This window comes from Stegostoma tigrinum, chromosome 8 (genome assembly GCF_030684315.1).
Source record: "Stegostoma tigrinum isolate sSteTig4 chromosome 8, sSteTig4.hap1, whole genome shotgun sequence".
Lineage (NCBI taxonomy): Eukaryota > Metazoa > Chordata > Chondrichthyes > Orectolobiformes > Stegostomatidae > Stegostoma > Stegostoma tigrinum.
In genome coordinates this window covers 19,008,411-19,014,539 of record NC_081361.1, presented here as the reverse complement: position 1 = coordinate 19,014,539, position 6,129 = coordinate 19,008,411, and positions in this window count along the sequence as shown.

The following is a 6,129-nucleotide window of genomic DNA, read 5'->3' as shown; positions in this document are numbered from 1 at the left end:
AAACACAGCAGGTGTGGCAGCACTTGTCGAGAGAAATCAGAGTGAATGTTTTGGGTCCAGCAGCCCTTCTTCAGAACCACTTCACATAGAACATAGAACAGTACAGCACAGTACAGGCCTTGTGGCCCGCCATGTTGTGCCGAGCTATTATCCCACTAGGATCAATCTATCCTGCACGCTGTACTTTTTACTATCCTCTACGGGCCTACCCAAGGGCCGCTTCAAAGTCTCGAAAGTATCTCACTCCACTATCACTGCCAACAGCGCATTCCACATGCCCACCACTCTTAAAGCCGTATTGAGTGAAGGTTACACATCTGGTGTTGGTTGTGGCAATGAGCCCAGAATTAGTCACATTGATATAACATTGTTCTGCTTTGTTCAGTCTTGTTCTAACTGGTTATTCCAAAAGAAATGCTTCCTGTTGCTAAACTTAATCTTTTTCCCCTCCTTTTGCCCCATGGCTGAGAGACAAGAAATACAGGTGTGGTCACTGCAGCCAAATTGCTAATCTGCAGCAAGCCTCCCCTCACCATTTCCTGGTGAAAAGTAGAAAAGAGGACTCAGAGGTTTCATTCTGCTGTGGTTTAAAACATGCGATCCAGACTGTGTTAAACAGGATGTCTTATTAGGATAAAGAGTCCCAATGCATCTACCGCATGCAATTCCTGTCAATTTTCTGAGAAAAAAAAAATCAATCCACTGGCTGCAAGAGTCACTGGCAAAGCTGGCTTTTATTGTGCATCTATCATTGCCCTCAGAAAATGGTCATACGCTGGATCACTGACTTGTGTTTGTTTTCGGTGTCCCCAGTGGTGTTAGCTTGAAGATTCCGATTCAATGCTGAAGGAAATGATTGCTTTTCTCAGTGTTTTTGCATTGATCACACTGCAACTTTCTGTGTTTGATGCTGTACAATCAATATTATGAAAGCATATGTGAATAATAATGTGCTTTTCCTCTGTTTTTTTCAGTGCTCGTACTTCCGCAAAATGCAAATGTGTATTATGCAATGAATAAAAGCGTAAATTATAATTTCATCCTGAGGAATCGGTACACATATAGGCCTCCGAGCATGACAATACCAGGTTTCACCAGAAGAAGATCTTCGTATTTCTGGAAGTTTTAGCTGTAAGGAACACACAGTTTCATATTGTCTCAATTGCATCTAAAACCTCTTGTTTAATGTTCAAAACCCTGCTATATCTGAATAAATGACCTTGACAGTATTCTACTTCAAATTATAGGGCAATTTGGAAAACAGTGATTGCCTTCAGACAACCTGGACGACATGAACTTTAGATTTTCGCGTGAAGTGCTTCTCTCTGCCTTTTATAACATCTCTCACAACAGCAAATTTTGGTTAAAGGCTGGATAATTGAATCCTGTGACCTGTCTTCCATAAACATCACAAACACGTTTTGATTGGTTGGTATTGAAAAAGCAATCTGTGAGTGTGAGCCAGTATGAGACTATGTGTGAGTGAGAATGAGAGTTTGTGTATGAATGAGACCGAGAGGTTGTGTGTGAGCGAGACTGAGTTTGTGTGAGTGAGAATGTGTGAGTGTTTGGGTGAGTGACATTGTGTGAAGTCAGAGTCAGATTGTGACTGAGACTGAGTGTGTGAGTGAGACTGTGAAAATGGGAGTATCAGAGTAGGCTGTGAGTGAGACTGCGAGTGAGAGAGTGAGACTGTGTGAGAGAGACGTGGAGTTTGTAGTTGAGTGAGATATGTGTTTGAGTGAGACTGTGTAAGTGTGTGTCTGAGAGTGAGCCTGTGTGAAGTCAGTGAGATTAAGAGTGAGACCATGTGTGTGAGTGAGTGGGAGTGAGACTGTGTGTGAGTGAGACTGAGAGTGAGACTGTGAGTCAGACCATGAGTGTGAGCGAGATTGTGTCAAGTCAGTGAGAGAGTGAGTGAGATTGTATGAGTGTGAGTGCGTGTGACTGTGTGCAGTCAGAGTGAGACTGTGTGAGTGTGTGTGGGTGTTTGTGTGTTAATGTGACTGTGTGAGAGAGAGTCAGAGTGAGATCGTGTGTGAGAGACTAGGAATTTGTATGTGACTGAACGTGCATTTGTGTGAGTGAGACTGTGTGAGTCTATATGTGAGAGTGAGATTGTGTGAACTCAGAGTGAGTCAGTACAGTGTGGAGCTGAACGAAGCTCACAGGTCAGGCAACATAAGTGGACAGGAGAGTCGATCCTTCCTCACGACTAGGGAGGGAGAAGGGAGCCGGGAAATAAAGAGGGAGAGGAGGGGTGTGGCTGGGGAAAGTCAGGTGCGATGGTGATAGGTGAGTGCAGCTAGGGGTAGTGGGGACTGGTCAGTGGGAAGGGCAGAGCAATAGGTGAGAGAGAAGATGGACAAGTTGTGTCAGGTGAAGGAGGCAGGCATGAGATGGAGGGTTGGACATGGTATGAGTCAGGGTGGTGGAGAGGTTTTAAAACTGGTGATTTCCATGCTTAGGCCACAAAGCTGTAGGCTCCTGATGTGGAATATGAGGTGCTGCTCCTCCAGTTTGCGGGTGGCATCATTGCGACATCGGAGGAGGCCCAGGATGGAGATGTCATCCAGGGAGTGGGAGGTGGAGTTAAAATGCTTTGAAACCAGGAGCTGTTGCATTTGTTATGAACAGAGGGCAGGTGCTCCATGAATTGGTCTCCGAGTCTGCACTTGGTTTCACTGATGTTGAGGTCACCATGTTGGGAACAATGGATACAGTAGACCAGGTTGTAAGATGTACAGGTGAACCCCAATTGGACATGGAAAATTTGCCTTGGATGACCGTGAAGGGGGAGTCGTAGGGTCAGTGTAGCACTTCCTGCAGTTGCAGAGGAATAGGCTGCGGGTGGTGGGGTTAGAACATAGAACATAGAACACTATAGTACAGTACAGGCCATTTAGCCCTCGATGTTGCGCCGACCTGTGAAACCAAACTGAAGCCCATCTAATCGACACTAACCCACTATTATCTCTATGTTTATCCAACAACCATTTAAATGCCCTTAAACTTGGCAAGGCTAGTACTGTTGCAGGCAGGGCATTTCACGCCCTTACTACTCTGAGTAAAGAATCTACCTCTGATATCTGTCCTCTATCTATCACCCCTCAATTTAAAACAATGCCCCCTTGTGCTAGCTATCTCCATCCGAGGAAAAAGGCTCTCACCGTCCACCGTATCTGATCCTTTAATGGTCTTGTATGTCACTATGAGGTCACATCTTAAACTTCTTCACTCCAACAAAACACAGCCTCAAGTCCCTCAGCCTTTCCTCATAAAGACCTTCGCTCCCTGCCAGTCAACATCCTGGTAAATCTCCTCTGCACCTGTTCTAATGCTTCCACATCCTTCCTAATAATGCGGCGACCAGAACTGTGTGCAATAGTACAAGTGTGGTCACACCGGAGATTTGTGCAGCTGCAACATGACCTCATGGCTCCGAAACTCAATCCCTCTACCAATAAAACCTAAGGCGCCGTATGCCTTCTTAACCAACCTATCAACCTGGGTGGCAACCTTCAGGGATCTATGTCCATGGACACCGAGATCTCTCTGCTCATCCACACTACCAAGACTCTTACCATTAGCCCACTACTCTGTATTCCTGTTACTCCTTCCAAAGTGAATCACCTCACAGATTTCTGCATTCAACTCCATTTGCCAACTCTCAGCCCAGCTCTGCAGCCTATCTATGTCCCTCTGTAACCTGCAACATCCTTTCGCATGATCCACAACTTCACCGACTTTTGTCTCATCTGCAAATTTACGAACCCATCCCTCATCCAGGTCATTTATAAAAAAGACAAACAACAGTGCCCCCAAAATGGGAAGTGTGGAGTGGATGAGGGTGTCACAGAGTGTGCGATCGCTACGAAAGGCAGACAATGGTGGGGGGATAAATATCTCTTTGCTGTTGGGGCCAGATCGCACATGGCGGTCGTGGCGGAGACTGATACGCTGCATGTGGAGGTTGGTGGATTGGTCTGTGAAGACCAGGGGTCTCTGTCCTTATTATTATTCAGGGGAGGTGGTTTGAGGAGAGAAATGCAAGAGATGCAGGTGAAGGAGTTTTCAATCAATGGAGGGGTGTAGTTGTGATCCTTGTCATTGGACCAAGCCCTGGATGCATATGTCACCCAGGAAGTGGGAGTGAGAAATGGTTGGCAACTGGAAGGTGTTTGTTGTTTGTCGTGTACAGAGCACAGATGTTCCTTGAATCAGTCCCCGAGCCAGCACTTGGTCTCACCATTGCAGTGGAGGTATGATCGGGAGCAGTGGAGACAGTAGACCAGGTTAAAGGATATACAAGTGAATCCCAGTCAGATTTGGAAAGTTTGCCTTTGTCCTTGGATGGAGGTGAGTCGGGGTAGTGTACGAGCAGGTGTAGCGCCTCCTGGGTTTGCGTGGAAAGATGCCAGGGCTCAGCGGTGTTGGAAATGGACAGTGTGGAGCAGATGACGGAGTCGCGGGCCGAGCAGTCCCTACGAAAGGCAAAAAGGGGTGGGGAGTGAATTATCTCTTTGGTGGTGGGATCGAATTGTAACCTGCCTCTGTTTATCAAAACACCTTAAACTGCATCTGTTGCATTTTTCACACTTCTGTCCTCAAACCTGTCACCCCAGCTAAAATAAAGAAATAATCCCCCTGGTCCTCACATGCCACCCCACCAACCTTCACATCCAGCGTATCATTCTCTGCTACTTCCACCACAGTGATGCCACACACAAACTGGAGGAACAACACCTCATATTCCACCTCACAAGCCCAGAGCCCAATGGCCTGAACACCGAAGTCACCAGTCTCAAACCTCCCCAACCCTGGCCTCATCCCATGTCCAATCCTCCCTCTCATCCCCACCTCCTTCACCTGACACAACCTGTCCATTTGCTCTCCCACCTATCCGCACCACCCTTCCCATTGACCAATCCCCACTACCCCTACCTGCATCCACCTATCACCATCCCACCTACCTTCCTCCAACCCCACCCCTACTCCCTCTATTTCCCAGCTCCCTTCCACCTCCCCAGTCCTGATGAAGGGTCCCAACCCAAAACGTTGACTCTCCTGCTCCTCTGTTACAGCCTGATCTGCTGTGTTCCTCCAGCTGCATACTGTGTAATCTCTGACCGCAGCACCTGAGTGAGATTGTGTGAGTGAGACCGTGTGTGTGAGTGAGAACGTGAGTGTGAGTGAGAATGTGTGTGAGTGAAGGTCACAGAGAGGTTGTGTGTGAATGAAATTGTGAGGTTGTGCGTGCGTGTGTGTATCTGTGTGTCTGTCTGTGTGTGTCAGACTGAGACTGGACGAGACTGTGCTTGTGAAATTGTGGGATGTCAGAGTGAGTCCATGTGTGTGAATGAGTCCATTTGTGTGAGTGAAACTGAGTGAGTGTGAGTGTGGCTTTGTGAAGTATGAGTGTGACTGACTGAGAGTGTGTGTGAGAGAGCGAGAGAGAAATTGTGTGAGTGAGACTGCGGATGAGTGAGACTGAGAGAGAGGCTAAATGGAAGTGTGAGTCTGTGAGAGATTGTCTGGATGTGACTCTGTGTGAGAGAGTCTGTGTGTATAACTGTGAGACTGTGAATGAAACAGTGAGAGAGAGTCTGTGAGAGGATACACATTTCTAAAGTTCAAGCCATTTTGGGGGAAACAAACAAACTCATTGACCATTTATCCTACCATTGGTGCAGTGATGAGCACTTAGCTGAAATGTGTGTCTCGGTCTTCAGTGTCTTCAGCCCACAAATCTTTGTTTGTTGAGTCGTTTTAAATATTCTGGATTTTTAAAAAAACCATTGATTTTTTTTAACAAAGGAAACCACAAGAATTAATAGATTGTTTACTATTGCCAGTGCTATTACATATGTTTCAGATTCAAATTTCATGTTATTTAATGTTCAGATTTGTAATAAATTTATTTTGAATTATTATATTGTGAGATGTGTGTGTGTGTGTAAAAGGGGATGTAAGGTATTTAAAGGATGCACAGGGGACCAGACTAGCAGGTAACTTTAGGCCAAACATTTAATGTTGAAAAAGTATTGGGATCAATCATTAAGGAAATAATAACAGTGCATTTGGAAGATAGTATTCTAATTAAACAGAGCCATCACGGCTCCATGAAAG